Here is an 18,910-nt window from a genome sequence, read left to right as displayed (position 1 = left end):
CCCCCAGAAACATCATACATACATCACAGAAGGGGTATAACCTAAGACCACCACTCAGATACATCACACCTACATCACAAAAAAGGCGGTCTAAAACAGAACAACCCTGGTGGATTCCTGACTGACTGCCTTTTGAGGAGGAAATGCAGTTCCCAAGCCTAGACCTGATAGCTTGGGAATACATCAGCAAGCAGCCAGGGATCCTTTCTGCACTTCCTCCTTCCGTGGCTTGAATGAGCTGGAGGCTGACTCACCCAAAGGAGCCTGCCGGGGCAGCTCCTGGGACAGAGTTGTGCAAGCACAGGCCTTCCTTTTTTGCCGCCCTCCCTGTTTCAGTCACCTCTGCTCTCCCTCGCCCCTGCCATGAGGTGCCTGCAGACCTTCTAAGAGGAATCTTGGTTCTCCAGTGACCGAGATTAGTGGCTGGGGGCCCCCGAGTGGGTGTGGATGAGTAATGTGGCTTTTGTGGTCTGTGCTCTGGCTGCTCCGTCTTTCCCACACGAAGGAGGAGGAATCGTTGCTCGGCAGAGACGGGCAGGCACGGCACTAGGCCTTCCCGGCGTCTTAAGGGCACACATTTGAGGAGCGAGCGAGTCTGCCTCCCATGGGAGGAGGATGCAAAGCAGTAGCAGATGTGGGGCCCCCGCATGGCGGGGAGACTTCAGAGGTGGACGAGACATGAGATCATTGTCTGGCTTTCCCCAACCCCAGCTCTTACTATGGCCACATGCGCACCGTGCGTTTAAAGTGCTGTGATAACGCTTCCAACAGCCTTGGCTTCCCCCAAGAATTCTGGGAGCTGTAGTTTGCTATGGGTGCCAAGAATTGTTAGGAGACCCCTGACCATTACGTCCAGTCGTGACCGACTCTGGGGTTGTGGTGCTCATCTCGCTTTATTGGCCGAGGGAGCTGGCGTACAGCTTCCGGGTCATGTGGCCAGCATGACTAAGCCGCTTCTGGCGAACCAGAGCAGCGCACGGAAACGCCGTTTATCTTCCCGCCGGAGCGGTACCTATTTATCTACTTGCACTGCATGCTTTTGAACTGCTAGGTTGGCAGGAGCAGGGACCGAGCAATGGGAGCTTACCCTGTCGCGGGGATTCGAACCGCTGACCTTCTGATTGGCAAGCCCTAGGCTCTGTGGTTTAACCCACAGCGCCACCTGCGTCCCTCTTAGAGAGCTGTAATTCTCAGAGTTCCCTGTGAAGAGGGATTGATGGTTAAACCATTCTGGACGCTGGACCTCTTTCTACCACCACCTTTGGGTAAATGTGTCCGTAGGAACTGGAGGGGTGGAGTGGATAAAGTGAGCATGAGCCTGAGCAACCCAGCCGGGTGGGTGGGGTATATAAATAATAAAGTTAGTAATCTCAGGGCTGTGGGTTTTAGCCCCACTTGGGACAAAAGATTCCTGCATTGCAAGGGGTTAGACTTTTAGACGCACGTGGTCCCTTCCAACCCCACAATTCTGTTCTGTGAAAAGATCACGAGTGCCGATTGCTCATTGAGCAGGCAACTTGCCATTTAGCAGCAGCACCTTTTGGACAGAGGAACCGTTCCAAGAAATCTGCTCACAGAGTTCACATTTGGTTGTTGTTCCTCTACACCGTCAGCACTGGGAGCTGGAGCCAGTGACACAAGTTCCCAAGCAGGGACGTATTTTGGGCAAGCCCTATGCAAAATTCGCTACCCTTAAATTGCGTCTGGAATTCACTGCCCAAGGCGAGGCCTTCAAGTGCACCTCATAATGGGTGGTAACATCTCATGATGGTAATAACTAAAAGGAGCTTTTTATCTCCTGCCAAAAATCTCCTTTCGTTTGGCCCCAAGCAGGAGAGAACTGAGCTGGAAACACATGGACAGACCCACAGACACATCCTGTGAAGTCTTCCTCCACCTCCCATGAAAGGAAGAGGTGCCAGGAAGATGAGGCTGATCATCTTTCACCCTTGTTTTCTATCTTAAGTTGGTCCTATAGTCGGTCTTGCTCGCCTTCCCAGATGGCAGTGGGACTGCAACTCCCATCAGCCCCAGCCAGTATGTCCAGCACTTAGGGATAATGGGAGTTGTAGTCCAAAATGTCTAGAGGACACCAATATGGGGGGAAAACTGGCCTAGTTGTTGACTACTATTACAAGGCTTATTTGCAATGAGCAATCCTGTTCAGATGCTTTCCACATACAGTAAAATGGGAGGAGAATGTGTACATAATCTGGCTCTGCCCCTTCTGTCGTGCCCCCCACCAGCCATCCACATGTTCCACCGCGAACAAGGAGTGAGCTTGCTGCAGCCTTGCCCAAGCTGGTGTCTGCCATATGCTTTGGACTAAGGCTCCCATCTACCACAGCCAGCATAGGCAGCGTACTCAGGGATGATGATGGGGGGTTTGTTATCCAAAACATCTGGGGAGCATCATGTTGGGGAAGGCTGGCTTTTTGTACTTGTGGAGGGCTGTGAATTCTGCTGGATCATAGTACAGAATTGCAGAGAGTCTCCAGAAGTGCAGCAGACATTTCCCCCTTGCAGACATTTTCCCTCTGGTGCAGCAGAAGAGGCAGATCTTGCTAGTGGATTCCTGCTCTCCCCTGCATAAAGCTAGTAATATGCAAACGTCTTTCAATTCCTGTACGGACTGGTTACTGTTTGTTGCTATTTCTATTAATGTCGTTAAGGATTTGCACATAAAGGCTGATTGCAATTTAATTGATTGTTATGTAGTGGTCTCCTGACAGGTGCCATAATGCCTGCCAGTTCATTTGTGGGTCTTATGGAAGGTGCTTGTCCTAGTGTTTAAAGCCCTAAATGACTTAGGCCCCCAAAAGGCTCCCTTCCCAGCCGAAGCTCCGAAGTTGTTGGCCAGGAGGGGTTTTTCTTTGGCTCAGCCTCTAAGTTGTGAAACTCCCTCCCCAGAGAGGTGTGCCTGGCACCTTCACTGTGCAGTTTTCATTATATGTTGAAGATGCACCTCTTGACCCTGGCCTTGTACAGGTGGACTGTATATTTTTAGGACTCTACCTGTTCTTGTGATTGCAATTTGTTTTGAAATGCTTTTGATGTGCTTTAAATTGTTAACATTGGGTAAATGGTGGTGGGGAAATCAAAATACCAGTAATTATTGTTGTCATTTTATTTTGTATATGAGATCCAGACAGGATTGATTGAGTTTAGCATGAGCTCTGTGATTCAGCACATGTATTGCATGGCAAAGATCCCGTATTCAATCTCTCTAGTATCTATATCCAAAAAGATCTTATAGCGCAGGGCTGGGGCAGATCTACAATAAAACTAAGGACGCTTAAACTTCCAGGCCCCTAAACCCAGAGGGGCCCCAGAAACCACATAGCTTAAAAATTTGGGGTCTAGTAGACCCATGGGACGCTGGTGGCGCTGTGGGTTAAACCACAGAGCCTAGGACTTGCTGATCAGAAGGTTGACAGTTCGAATCCCCGCGATGGGGTGAGCTCCCGTTGCTCGGTCCCTGCTCCTGCCAACCTAGCAGTTCGAAAGCACGTCAAAGTGCAAGTAGATAAATAGGTACCGCTCTGGTGGGAAGGTAAACGGCGTTTCCGTGCGCTGCTCTGGTTCGCCAGAAGCGGCTTAGTCCTGCTGGCCACATGGCCTGGAAGCTGTACGCCGGCTCCCTCGGCCAATAAAGCGAGAAGAGCGCCGCAACCCCAGAGTTGGCCACAACTGGACCTAATGGTCAAGTGTCCCTTTACCTTTACCTTAGTCCCAGATTGAATGGTACGACTCAAATTGATTAATTTTTTGTTGTACATGTTTCAAGAATCCCAAAGTTTAAGAGTCAGTAGCACAGATGTTGTACAGGTGTGGTGATCTGTCATGGAACAACTCCAGTGAAGAAGATAACAGTGGTTACCTGGACCTCATTGCCAGTTACAAAGGGGCCTCCAGGACAATTCAAGCTTCAGGGCCACTGGCTGGGGCTGATGAGAGGCCTGGCCAGGTGAGCCAATGGTCTGATTTAATATAAGGCCGACTTGAATTTAAGCATACAGTGGTACATTGGTTCTTAAACTTAATCTGTTCCGGAAGTCTGTTCCAAAACCAAAGTGTTCCAAAACCAAGGTGCGTTTTCCCATAGAAAGTAATGCAAAACAGATTAATCTGTTCCAGACTTTTAAAAACAACTCCTAAAACAGCAATTTAACATGAATTTTACCATCTAACGAGACCATTGATCCATAAAATGAAAGCAATAATCAATGTACTGTACTATAAAATAAATAAGACAGTATTGTAGATGATAAAAATTAAATTAATTTTTTTTCTTACTTGCACGGATGATAGTCATTGTTTGGATGGAGGGTTTTATCCATTTCTGCAGCTGCACAAACAATCAATCAGTAGCTGAACTGGGTTCCACACAGTCACAAAAACAAATTAATTGAAAAAGCCTCAAAAACAAAAACGCAAAATAAATAGCAAAAACAAAAGCGCCAAACTTAATCAGTTCCGGAAGTCCGTTTGACTCCCGAAATGTTCAAAAACCAAGACACAGCTTCTGATTGGTGCAGGTGCCCCAGCAACAATAGCCGACAGCCACATCGGATGTTCGGCTTCCGAAAAACGTTTGAAAACCGGAACACTTCCGGGTTTTCGGAGTTTGAGGACCAAAGCATTTGAGAACCAGGCATTTGAGGACCAAGGTACCACTCTATACTGTCAGCTGCAGGCAACAAGAATTTGCTTGTAGGTGAGTGAGTGAGTGAGTGAGTGAATGAGTGAGTGAATGAGTGAATGAGCGAACGAGCAAGCTGCTGGAGGAGGTGTGGACCCTCTTTGACAGGGTGGAAACCAAGAGGGAAGCCCCCTTAGCCAGCATAAGAAAAGCAGGCTGCTGCAAGGAGGACAGAACTCCACACCTCTCTTTTGCCAGCCCACAACAGGTTAGCGTTTTGTTTTATTTTGCAAGCGAAAAACTTTTGTGGACTTACTTGCAAGGCCATGAGGCAGTTTCATAACATGCTGAGATAAGGTTAGCAGATGTAGCAGCAGCAGCAGCAGCAGCAAAAACCAAACTTTTTGTGGTGATGTGTGGAAACCTTAACACTGCGCATGATGTCAGCAGCTGCACAGAACTGGTCAGTGTGGGCAAGTAGCCAGGATGCACAGAAATGGCCAGTGTGTTCTGCTCTGAGAAGCATGTGGCTTGGTCAGGATAAGTGGCCGGGCTGTGTGTGTGTGTGTGTGTACCCACACCTGACACCTGTATATACCTGCCTATTCACTGCAGGAATCTTCAGGGCCCTCCTTGTTCCCAGGGTTCTCTATGGCAGTAAAATGCGCTGCCCAGTGAAGTTAGACAGGCTCCAACATTGTACACTTTTGTCGGATGCTAGAGGCTTTTAATTTTTTTAAACAGGTTTCCCCAGAAGAATGAGTTGATTTGTGGGAAGCATCTGATTTCCTTTTTGAGAATTGTTTTATCTATTGTTATGTGTTCCATTTTAATTTTGTACAGCAGCACAGTATTTTGCAACGTTTAGCGCTTTTCAAATATTCCGGATAAAGTAACAGAAGCAGAAGGTGAGGTTACTTCTACTTTGCTGACTCGCTTGCCAATCTAACGCAGGTCACAATTTGTTAAGAATAAAATGCCCATGTCCTGATCTTGCACATGGAAGGATCTCTTTCCTCTCAAGAGGTGATCCAGCCCTTTTAGTATTTCTCTTCTTAATCTGGCCTGTGATTTCTGATAACCAGAGGCCTTCTGGGGTGCCCTTACAAACCCTGTGAGCCAGCCTGTGATTTCACTGTTAGGCTCTGGCCTTGGGTACATCCGTTTGCCAAGGATGTTGGCCTTTGCTTCTGGAAAGATAGCCAACTCCAGGCTGGAGGGAGAACTGGTTGCAGAAGAAGGCAAAGAGGAAGAAGGCTCTTCTCAGTGGACCAGAGGTTGGGGGACCTCCAGATGTTGCTGGGGTATACAACTCCCATCTTCCTTGGCCATTGGTTGTGTTGTATGGGACTGATGGGAGTTGGAGTCCTAGGACCTCTGGAACACCCACACAGGTTCCCCATTTCTGCTGTAGATGCTCTGATGTGTATCGAAAGCATGTTGAGTTGCAAGGAAGATTTTAAAACTCTGGCTTGACATAGCGTGCAGAGCAGGACAGGCAGGTGGGACTGATCCATAATAATCCAAAGTCCTTTCCTTTGGCCCAGTGTTAAAGCACTGTTTCCTCTTTTCTTACTTCTTCAGTGAAATCACAACCTATTAAGCAGTCTCAGCTGAAAAGGGGGGGGGGGGAGGAAATCCCGACTTGCCTTCTACCTTTATGCATCCTGCCAAATTAGCTGTGACACTGATTGCTGCCGATAACGCAGCTCTATCACTTGGAGGGTAGCCAAGGGACTTCCTCACGCTATCATTTGGTCCAGGACAGGCAAATTTGGGCGTCAGCACTGACGTGGCCAGCAGGCCATTGACATGGGCCATTAACCTGACCTGCTCCAAGGCACAGTGGAGAGACGTAAAGGCAGTCAAACACAGACGCCACTTTACCTTTCACCAGCTTCCCCGCCTGCCCTCTGCTTGTTACCAAATTATAACAAATCTTTTGAAATGTGGCTGATATGCCCCCATCCTCGTGAGTTTCCTCTTCTTGCAGGGCGAAGTGACACAGGATGCGAAAGATCCGTGATCAGTCTCTCCCAACATTTCTTTATTCATTTACTCTTTCCTTAGCGGACAAAAATAGCACTTTAGGGTCCGAGGGTGGGGACAGCAAATCTGATTTGAAAGTAAAAGCTGTTTTTCTTTCTTTCAAAAAACCCCAAAACCACCTACCAGTATCCTTTTCCTTTGCTGATTTCGAGTGAAAAAGAAAACAGAAAAACTGTTACATATAATTTCTGTTACACGAAATGGGAGTTGAAAGATGTTAAAGAGAATCCAAGTCTGAGGCCCCATGAATGAACCAAGTTAGCTCAGATGTCCTTTTGGGAGACAATTCTAGAATGCATGTTTTACTTCTCTGTTGCCCACACAAACTTTACGTTTGCACATCTGTTCCTTTAGTGTTCCATCACACTAAACCAGGGCCTAGCACTTGGTGCACAATCCGGAAGGAGCTACCCCCTCACTCGTTCTCCCTGCTATCCTCTCCTTCTCTTCTTCCCATGCAGCCTGCAGAAGGACTTTGACAGAGTTTTACTTTCACATCTCCGCAAATGTGGCTTGTTTTTTCATATGAACCGGAGCCTGTGGTTTAAAGCCAGCTCTGGCGGGTTTAACAAGCTGGTTTAACAATCCATGGTTTGAGGCTGGTTCAAAACAAATGTTGCTCAGGTTTCTAAACAAGCCCATTTTAAACCATGGTCTCCAGTTTGTAGGCAATGTTACGTCGAAGGCTCGTAGAAACAGATTGTCCATTTGCATGAATTGTTGCTGTTTCGCAGCGGTCTATGCTAGGCTGTGAATTTCCTGCATGACGCCTGATCCCATGGCTATTTCAGTGGAACTTACATTTTAAGAAAGTCTGGAAAGCCTTCTGGTCGTGTCTTCGGAGTATCATAAACTGCCTCATAACAGATTATAGACCAGATTAAGTCAGCTCCCCCCTGTAGCCCCCTCCTGATCTCCCCAAAATTTGCTCTGGAGGGTTGGGAGAACCTCCAGAAAAGTGGGGGGGGGGGTTGTTTCATCTGGCAAGCAGAAATGCTTGCACTGAAGAACATAAGAGTGTGACATTGAATCCTTGCCTATTTGCTTGTACAGTGGTACTTTGATTCTCGAGCTTAATCCGTTCTGGGAGTCCATTCGACTCCCGAAACCATTCGAAAACCAAGGCACAACTTCCGATTGGCTGCAGGCCCTTCCTGCACTCAAGCGGAAGCCGCGTCGGATGTTCGGCTTCGGAAAAACGTTCACAGACCAGAACACTTAGTTCCAGGTTTGCAGCACTCGGGAACCGATTTGTTTGACAACTAAGCCGTTTGAGAACCAAGGTACCATTGTACAGCTCAGTATTCTTCACTCTGGCTGGCAGCAGCCCTACAGTTTCCTGGATTTTTAGGGGGGAAGAAATGTGCATGAAATAAAATGGATGCCACCACAGTTTCCTAAATTCCTGGATTGTTCTTTACGCTGACCTTGTGTTAACTTTCAGAGGCTGCAAGTTGAGTGGAATTGCAACAGCCCCCTTCATCCCATGAATGTCTAACCAGCGGTCAGCAAACTTTTTCAGCAGGGGGCCGGTCCACTGTCCCTCAGACCTTGTGGGGGCTGGACTATATTTTTTTGGGGAAATGAACGAATTCCTATGCCCCACAAATAACCCAGAGATGCATTTTAAATAAAAGCACACATTCTACTCATGTAAAAACACGCTGATTCCTGGACCGTCTGTGGGCCGGATTGAGAAGGCGATTGGGCTGGATCCGGCCCCCGGGCCTTAGTTTGCCTACCCATGGTCTAAGCCCCTTCCCAGTATGTCGTTCTCGTGTTCACCACCTCCTCCCTATGGAATGGAACAAATTTGCAAGTCCTGTGTTGTTCTAAAAACTCTGCATGCTTAAAATCAAAATAAGAGGAGGAAAGGGCGAGTGGGCCTGGCAAAGTCCACCCATGCCCACCCTTTTCCCATTAAAAAAAAATCAATTTAAAACATATGGAAGAATGTCGTTTTATTAGAACACCAGACGTCTGCATTCTTATCGAGGCTCTGTGCTTACGACAGAAATGAGGTATGAATAGGCCTTAATAAGATCCTTATCGCGCTTCCATTAAGATCCAGGGTAGGAATGGGCCTTGAGGGTTTTGCATTTGCATGGGGCGGGGGAGACTGGGGGAAGAGGAGATCTCTGAAAAGTTGGCACGCACAAGCCCTGCTATTGTTGCAAGTTAGGAAAAAGGAAACCCAAAAGCCCATTTAGCAACCTCGTGGTGCGTAAGTAGAGTCGAAAGCCAAAGGCACAGATTTCCCAGCCAAATGTTTTAGCTCACATGTGCCATGCAGCTCCCTATCAGTTCCGCAAATATGAAAATGCAAGTGACTTGTGGCCTCTGAGCTCTGCTGGCTGTTCTGTTGTTGCTGCAAGTGGACGCAAACCAGTAATCTTCAATCTCACATGGTCCCAACAGCAATGTAGGACCCACTTCTGATTTCTAGGTGTCCTACATGGGCCAGGTTGTTGTTTTTCTCTCCTTCTCAGTTTAAGGCAGGGGTGGGGGATCCTGTGGCTCTCCAGATGTTGTTGGACTCTGCATCTTCCATCAGCCGTAGCAGATGGAGCCTTATGGTAGGGAATGATGGGAGTTGTAGGCCAACAATTTCTGGTGGACCATAGTTTTCGAGGCAAACTTAGGCAGAGAACCTAGATTTTTAATTGCAGCAAGGTGGGAGGGTTTTTTTTTTTTTTTAAAAAAAGCAAACAAACCAAGAGTTGCTTATAAGGCTAGGATGAAAAAGCAGCAACAACCAATGTATTTTATGCTACATAATGACTACTGATAGAGGGATTGTCCCTTCTTATTGCATCTGGCCACTCTGTTTTCTTTTTCAAGCATGTACAGTGGTACCTTGGTTTGCATACGTTTTGGATACGTGTTTCCCGGTTTGCAACCTTTTTTTGGATTACAAACAATTTTTTTTGGGAGGCCCCATTGGCGAAAGCATGCAAACGGACCTCTGGAATGGATTATGGTTGTAAACCAAGGTACCACTGCACTGAGAAATGTGTCTTCAGTGCTAGATACAGGCACCTTTTGGGGTTGAGCTTTCTTTTGAGTCCATATTTGTTGACTGCAGAATTCCAGCGATCTCCAGGAAATTCTGGACATATGACAACCCTGGGTACACATGGCACCAATTATTTGTCAAAATTACAAATACCCAAACACAGACCGTCATTTTCCCTCGCTAGATTCAACGTGCTGCCATCTGCCTTATTACAGGGCAAATTAAAGGGTAAGCCATACGTGGAATGCCCCTGCGGCTTGATGGAGGTAGAAACTGTCTCTCATGTCTTGTTACGCTGCCATTTCTATGGGGATATACGCTCGGTATTTATCACTCCTGTTATACAGAAATCTCCAAATGGGTCTGAATGTCAATGTCTAAAACTCCTGGTAGAGGACAAGGATCTAGAGATCACGCTAAGGGTGGCCAAATTCTGTGCGACTGCCAAAAAACTTAGGGAACAAGCTGTACTACCAAAATGATTAAGGTTTTAAATGGCAATTTTAGGTTATATTTTAGTGATCAAGATTTAATATATATTTTTAACTGCCGCTATATCTGAATTGTCTCTGTTATACCCAATTGCAATTCAATGTATTCCTGTTGTGTTTTATGATTTTCCTGATATTGTAAGTGATCCGGAACTGGTCTGTGACCGTAATAATAAAATTCAATTCACATGGCACCATGCCCATGTCATCGCTGTCTGTTGGGCTGTGCCATTCCCCCTCCTCACCATATTTCTCTTTTCTATGAATGAAATAGGCAAAAAAGGACAGGATGCAGATATTTGGCTGCCTCTGTACAGTGGTGCCTCGCAAGACGAAATTAATCCGTTCCGCGAGTCTCTTCGTCTTGCGGTTTTTTCGTCTTGCGAAGCACGGCTATTAGCGGCTTAGCGGCTATTAACGGCTTAGTGGCTTAGCGGCTTTAAGAAAAAGGAAACAAACTCGCAAGAACTCGCAAGACGTTTCGTCTTGCGAAGCAAACCCATAGGGAAATTCGTCTTGCGGAACGACTCAAAAAATGCAAAACCCTTTCGTCTAGTGAGTTTTTCGTCTTGTGAGGCATTCGTCTTGCGGGGCACCACTGTATACCAACATATCTGTATGGAGAGACGCATAGCAGTGTATCAGCACACTAGTTTCCAGTCCCTGCCTTTTAAAAGACTGTATACGAAAACACTGAAGGGGTGGAGGGGATGAGAGAACAACACTGTGCACTGATCTGAAAACACGTCCACCTGTGGTTGCTGACAACATGGCTAGTAGCTGCCGCTTTGGGTACTGTCATCACACCAAGGTGTGCACAATTGGAAGCCACTGTGTGCACAAGTGCATCAATGACATGGGGGATGATGCTGTGCGTACATTACCCCCCAAAGGTACCTGCATCCCGTGTTGAATGAACATTTTTGTGCAGTGTGAACATGCCCGTATGCATGCACAAAATGTAGATCAAGCTAGCTTGAAGTCTGCCTGCCTCTGCGGCAGGGTTTGCGCACTGGGCAATGTCCTCATCAGTTTCTCCACATGGAGCACATTCAAACCCCAGGGCAGGCAGGCAGGCAGGGAAAGCTGAACATGGCAGCCGTTTGGGAGAACGTGGCAGGCAAAAGAGGCTGTCCATTCCTTCTGATCTGCCTTGAAGAGTTAGCAGCGGTTGATTCATACGAGTGGGAGGTTATAAGCCAAGAGCCAGGAGCTGCTGGGGCCTATGGGGGTGGGGAGGAGATGAAGAGGGCAGGTAAAGACCGCAGGAGGAGTGGACGTCAAGAGCAAGATCAGATCCTGCTTTCCCAGCGAATTGTACGAAATGCACTTGGTCATATTTTGAAAGGATTGCAGTTTGTTGCAGACTGCAATTTCTTATCTTTCCCCCTCCTTTGGTGGAGCAGGGAGCTCAGATTGGACCACTTTAAGTGTGCTGATCATTGCTCTCCTCACTATGCTTACCTTCAGCAGCCCACATATTTTGGCTGATGTTAACCGTCAGCCAAAAAAAGGAGTTCTTCTTGCCATGACTCACTCCCACTAGCAGCAGAGGTCTTTCCTAGCTTTGCTAGTGGAGATCTTTTACCGGAGGCACCAAGCAAGGATTGCATTAGTCCTTAGTGAGTGCCTGGCACGCTGCTACCAATAGACCATTGCCCAGCATCAACCTCGAGCCCCGTCTCTCGCAGTGTGGCTGCTTGCCAATTCCCCTGCTTGGGGTTAGCAGCTGCTTTGAGAATAGGCTGTTGAACTACATGGGCCTTTGGTCTGATCCAACAGGACTCTTAATATGTAAGGCCTGGGCTTTCCTTCTGAGCCCAGGGCTCTGGCAGATACTGATCTGTTTGTCCACCCACCAAAACCCTGCACTCTCTTACCCCTTGCCACCCCTTGTTTCCCTACGTTCTTTATAGCTACATCCATGCCAGTTTGGTACATAACTGCCTCTAACCAGGCAGAACTGGCAGAGGCCCTGAGAGCAAGATCAGCGGAGGGTGTACAATGCTCTCCTAGACGTATTTACTGAGAAGGGCTGGTTCCAGCTCTGACGCTCAGCCTATTCATGCTGGAGGAAGTGGATTGATTCCAGCAGGAAGTTCATACCCAGTCAATTCCCTAGAGAGCCTGGAGAGACAAGGGCTCTCCACAAGCTTTGCGAAGGGATTCTGCGGCAGGCGTGAGCGTCGTCGGTCATTTCGCAGAGCATCGTCTGCTTTGGCCGGGGGTCTTTCGCTTCCTGTTTTCTTACCTTGACGTCACGGGTCCTTCGATGGCAGCCGGTCAAAGGGAGAGGTTGTTACTGGCCGGCAACCAGCCCTGAGCATTCCTGAGGAGTGCTGATGTCACCTACCCACAGGGATTACTTCATAAGTGAAGTATTTAGGCCTCGGTGTGAATAAGAGAAGGGGAAAGGAAGAACGATGACGAAAGTAGGAAGCTGGCCCATGCAATGCCACCCACCCACTCCCCTTTCCCTCCAAGCAGTCTCCTCGTCTAGTAAACATAAAAATAATAATTAAAAAGCCCCACCACAAAAATGGTGACATCAACCTGGGTTGGGCATAGCCAGCAGGCAGGTTTTTCCATTTCCTGATCTTTAAAATAAATCAATAAACTAAGGCTGCATACACACCATACATTTAAAGCACACCCTCCCCCCCACAAAAATTCTGAGAGAACTGTAGTTTACCTCTTAAAGGGGTAAAAGGACCCCTGACCATTAGATCCAGTCGTGACCGACTCTGGGGTTGCGGTGCTCATCTCGCTTTATTGGCCGAGGGAGCCGGCGTACAGCTTCCGGGTCATGTGACCAGCATGACTAAGCCGCTTCTGGCGAACCAGAGCAGCGCACGGAAACACCGTTTACCTTCCCGCCGGAGTGGTACCTATTTATCTACTTGTACTTTGATGTGCTTTTGAACTGCTAGGTTGGCAGGAGCAGGGACCGAGCAATGGGAGCTCACCCCGTCACGGGGATTCGAACCACCGATCTTCTGATCAGCAAGTCCTAGGCTCTGTGGTTTAACCCACAGCGCCACCTGCATCCCAGTTTACCTCTTAGAGAGCCACAATTCTTAGCACCCTTAACAAACTGCAGTTCCGGTATTCTTGGAGAAAGTTGTTCACTTTATATGTTAGGAACATAGGAAGCTGCCTTATACTGAGTCAGACAATTGACCCATATAGCTCATTATTGTCTGCACTGGCTGGCAGTCACTTACCTCTGAGCCCTACTTGAAGACACCGGGAAGTGAACCTGGGACCTTGTGCATGGGGAAGCAGATGCTCTTAGACTGAGCTACAGTCTTCCACCCAATGTATGGTGTGCATGCAGCCTATGTAAACCACGTGTCTCCCTCTTCCAGGAGGGTTGGGGTTTGTTTGTTTTTGCAGAGAAGGCCACAGAAATGAGTAATGGAACCGCCCATGTTTCAGTCGCACCTTTCCAGCAACACACATCCAGCTGCTTTGGGCCCTCAAATTTCAGCAGCACGCTGGGTGATGCTAAAATTTGGCGCCCCCCCCCCACCTCTCCCACTCCATTCTACACCATTATTGTGGCGCCCCCAGATCGACTACACTGGGCATGCTACCCTAAACAGGGCTGTCTTTACTCAGGGATGCAAGGGGTGCGGTGCAAAATGTATACCTACTGCATACTGGTCCCTCTCGATTGGTGGCAGTGAGAAGCAATGGAGCAAAAGTCCCCGCTCCCCTCCTCCGTTGCTCTGTTACTCCGTAGCATCAAGCAAAAGCAGTTGTTTCCACTGTGGTGTTGTGACAGGTGAGAGCAATCCCTCCCTGAAAAAATATCAACAACTTCAACTTTGGCTTCCCCCTCCTAAAAAAGGGGGTGCAGGGCAGATCTTTGCACCCCAGCGGTGCATATGCTAAAGATGGCCCTGACCCTAAAAACACCTCTGACTGGTTGTCCTGGTGATGCGGGGAACAGAAAGGAACGGATAGGTAAAGAAGGAGAAGGAGAATCGGCAAGGTTTATGGGAAACGCCTGAGTTCAGTGGTGCAGCATCTATCCTGGGGCACACATAGAGCACAACACCAATTCCTGGATCAGTTGTAAAGCATCTGTTCTGCTGGCCCCCCAGTGTCCCAGCAGCGTGGAGCCGAGCATAGCATGCCTCCAACGGTCAGCTCCTTCTCCTCCTGCTGCTGCTGCAGAGGGGAAGGAGGGTCGAAGCTTCTTCTTCTTCTTCTTTGGTGATCCCTCGTAGCAGAGTAAGCCACTTCCGAGCTCGAGAGGAGGGGGGGGGTTGCGGGCTACCCCCTCCCACACACGCACACGGGGGCTGGTTCTAGCCCCCGCGAGAAGAGGGAATCCCCGGGCGTGTCTGCGACCCGGCCCGCCAATCAGCGGGCACGGGAGGCATGGCCTAGCCCATTTAAGGCCGGCTCGCCCGGGGACCGCCCTCTTTGTCCCGTTCCAGACACGCCCGGGGACTACCTCTTCTCGTGGGGGCTAGAACCAGCCCCCGCGTGCGTATGTGGGAGGGAGTAGCCCGCAACCCCCCTCCTCTCGAGCTCGGAAGTGGCTTTGCATGGCGAGTCCCCTCCCCCAAGTGAAATGAAGACACTGGACACATTTAAGGTTAATGGGCATAAAAAGGCCACAACTTTATTGATTACGGGAATTGGAAGGTATTGGCCTTAGGCATTGGCTCCTATCGACTACCCGGCATGGGGACCAAGAAGGGTTATCCACCAGCCGTGGGAGTCCTGTTGAAGTACGCCAACTAGGATCCCACGGGTGTCACCGCTCGGGGGCGTGCCGGAGGCCCTCACCTCCCTAGGTTTCGGACAAGGCAACGCCCCCCGGAGTCCTCTACCGGACTACCCTTTTCATTGGGGGAAGGTGATGGCGCTTCCTTCCCCCCCACTTGCATAACAATTAACCCCTGCCAATGCCTAACCGCCAATCGAGCAAAGCTCGCCGCCAATACCTTCAAACCTGTAACCAACTCCTAATCCCTGCTATGAATAATGTGTCCAGTGTCTTCATTTCACTTGGGGGAGGGGACTCGCCACACAGAGATTGTCTTCCATAAACACAGTTTTAACAACGAGTCCGTAGGTGACTATGGAGGCCAGTTCTGGATCCACACGTACTTCCACGGTGAGGACATAGGTTTCCAAGAGGGAGTTGATCACGGTGTGGATTTGCCAAGCGTGCCTTCCTCTTAGCATGTTTCTCCCTTGCATCCTGAGTTCGAGTGTCTTCAAAGCCCATGACACCTTTGGTAAAGGCTGTTCTCCAACTGGAGCACTCACAGGCCAGTGTTTCCCAGTTGTCAGTGTTTATACTACATTTTTTTAGAAATGCCTTGAGACAGTCTTTAAACCTCTTTTGTTGACCACCAGCATTACGCTTTCCATTTTTAAGTTCAGAATAGAGTAGTTGCTTTGGAAGACGATCATCAGGCATCCACACAACATGACCAGTCCAATGAAGTTGATGTTGAAGAATCATTGCTTCAACACTGGTGATCTTTGCTTCTTCCAGTACACTGATAGTAGTTTGCCTGTCTTCCCAAGTGATGTGTAAAATTTTCCGGAGACACCGTTGATGGAATCTTTCAAGGAGTTGGAGATTGCATCCATGTTTCAGAAGCATATAGTAAGGTTGGCAGTACAATAGCTTTGTAAACAAGCATTTTTAGTTTCTCTGCGAATGTCCCAGTCCTCAAACACTCTGCACTTCAATCGGGAGAAAGCCGCACTCGCAGAGCTCAGGCGATGCTAGATTTCAGCATAGAAGCAGCCTCCCGCCGGTGGTGGCACCAGTAGAGGCAGATATACGAAGAAATTTAAAAAAAAATCAAACAAATTTTTACAAAAGAACCAGAAGCCTTCCTCGTGGGATATTCAGACCAGAGTTTTCTAAGGAAAAAAGAAGAATATTCTTATACACTGCAAAAGCAGTGAGAATACTGGTTGCCAAAAAATGGAAAGGTGAAATGATACCACCAAAGAGGAATGGCAGGGGAAACTGTTTGAATATCTTGAATTAGCAAAAATAACTGAGACAATTAGGAGACAGCCAACCCAAAGGTATAAAAAAGAATGGGGCATTTATAAAGAATATTTAATTAAACATTGCCCGCAAGTGAAAACCTGGACATGATTTGACTAAACTCCTCAATCTGTAAATTAGATAAAGAATACATGAGACAAAATAAGAGAAAGAAATGGAGATGAGGAATACTGGAGCAGTGATAATAAAGGGTGGGGAGGATGAACCCTCAATGAGGAGATTGGAAGTCATATGGAGAACTTAAGAAATTGTGAATTAAGAAAAAGATTTAAATAATACAAGTCTTCTTTAGGAATTTAAGGATTTATACAAATTTGTTTATCTGCAATTACTCCATGTGTATTGTGTAAATGTGTGTAGGTTATTTGAATATAAGTCTGTCTCTGCTCTCTCTCTCTCTGTCTGTCGTGACTAAGTGCTAGGATTGGGTTATTGTTGCCAGTGAGTTCCTAGGCAGCCCTGCGCCTGCATTGTCTTTGGCTAGCCCCAGGTCTCCACAAGGCAGCCAGCAAGATAAAGAAGAGGATGGCGCATTGTTCTTAGAGGAAATGGGAACCACCTCTAATCTCTGACTCCTAGGCTCAGCGTGAAAGTGAAGTCCCTTGTCATCGGAGCAGCCCCCCAAAGGTCACGGAAAGGCAACGCTCTTGAAAGCAAAAGGGTGATTCTCCCTTGTTGCAATTCCAGAAAAATAGGCATCACTCGCCATAGCATGCTTGCACGATGTGCAGGCCCAGCCCCCTCAGTCATGGGGTCAAGATGGTGCGCTTGGTCCCAGATTCATCCCCTGGTGTCTATAGTAAGGACTGGGAATGTCCTCTGCCTGTCAGTGTCCAGAATATTGAGCTAAAGGGACCAGTGAATCGGATTCAGCATAGGGCAGCTCCCTATGTCCTTGCGTTGTTGCCTGAAGTCTTACTTGCTTCGCCAAACCTTTATTAGGCATTACAAATACAGGCCATCATAAAACATCCATATATAATTTTTTTAAAAAATATGTACAAATAAACAGCCATGTAAAATATGTAATAATGAGGGTTTCCGTTGGTGTTTCTTCCCGCTAAATAGTGCCATTCACCGCTCTAAGAGATACTATTGACAAAAACTCAGCCACCCTTGCAGTTACTTCCGGGTTAATGGCAGACAGATAGAATCTGATATTTTCATTGTGCCGCGATGTTAGACTATCCAAAGAAGGGGCACAGCACGTGTTTGCATAGCTGGTTGTACAATGGACAGTAGAGAAGAATATGTTCTACAGCGTCTGGACTGAAGTCTTATCCTTTGTGTGTTTTGGTAATTTAAATGTCTGTTTTAGTTATGCTCTTGTATTCTATTGTTATGTATGCCATCTCGAACATTTCTAACTGAATATATAAACCAGAGAACAAATTGTAACATAGAAATTTAAACATTACAGTAAGCTTGCAACTTATGCAGGGGTTATGTTCCAGGGATAGCGCCTAAAGCCAAACCCACGTATAGTCAAAACATACTGGGTTAAATGGCGGGTAGGATTGCCAAAGCTTTTCTTCCTGGGTGCCCATCCCTTTTCTGCCCCCTTTTAAATTCTTTTTTTTTAAATGCCAAGCTGATGCACACAGGTTAAATGTGCATAAGTTGTGGGTGTATTATATTATGAATTTATTCAAATTTATATACACACATTATATATGTGTGTGTGTGTGTTACTAATAATATGAAGTGATGGTATTTCATGCATAAAATAATCTACCTATAAAGTCCAACTATTCATTAATATTTAATGCTCAAAAATTCAATATTTCCTTAAATTCAAAATTTCTTCTCCTCCCCCACTGATAATAAAAATAATATTAGAAAAATATTGTAATTATTGTGTTTGAAAAGCCTGCTGTCTTGTTCTGTCCTGATAAATATGGATTTGTTGCTTCTGTAATTTTATCATTCCAATAAGCAGTGAATGTTTTTTTTTTAAAAATGGAAAAGATAGAAATATGAAATTAATATAAGATATAAGGGGGTGAGCACTAATGTACTATTGTTTACGAACAATTGAGGAAGGACGATCCTACTTCAAAGGGGACTCCTCCATATTATGACACCTATCAATTCATGGGTGACAACTCTGTCACTGTAACAACTGCATTTGGATTTCATAATGAACCATAATGGGGTTCAAATGCTCTCTCTCCCCTCTCCTTTTCCAGGCTGACTTCAATAAGTTCAAAAGACTTCACTTCTATTTTTTATATTCAGTTTGCCAACTACCCGAAACTGACATACTGTCCTTCCTTCCTCCTCCTCCTCCTCCTCTCTCTCTCTTAAAAAGTCAATTTTAAAACACGAGTTGTGAAGCTGACTTGTTTCAAGAAACTATAGGTAAGATTAAGTACAGTTTAGGGTTCGGATGTAATGCTAAACTGTGGTTAACTGAAAACTGAAGCTTCCAGACAGTACTAAGGGGCCCCCGCAATCCTTTGCTGTTGCCATAATTTTTGTAAGTTACAGAATCTGGCTTTTCATAGGGTTTGGCTAAGAATCCACAGATCTACAAGTTCCAGGAACCGTATGCCTAACCTCTGAAACGGAGGCACCCCAGAAAGAGCCTCTCAAATGATGGACGAGATTTGCAAAGGATGCTTCACCAGCTGCCCCCTACAGATGTTCTGATGCATTAC

At 46.9% G+C, this 18,910-nt stretch overlaps 1 protein-coding gene across 2 annotated transcripts in view; it reads left to right on the top strand.

The window, feature by feature from the left end:
• The window catches only part of LOC308463770 (G protein-coupled receptor kinase 5-like), a 77,917-nt gene that overhangs the window by 28,712 nt on the left and 30,295 nt on the right, over positions 1 to 18,910 (top strand). The gene's annotated exons all lie outside the window — the stretch shown is intronic.

The sequence above is a fragment of the Podarcis pityusensis genome (genome assembly GCF_964106645.2).
Source record: "Podarcis pityusensis genome assembly, chromosome: 15".
Lineage (NCBI taxonomy): Eukaryota > Metazoa > Chordata > Lepidosauria > Squamata > Lacertidae > Podarcis > Podarcis pityusensis.
The sequence above is the reverse complement of the archived record's forward strand: the minus strand, read 5'-3'. Positions and strand labels throughout refer to the sequence as shown.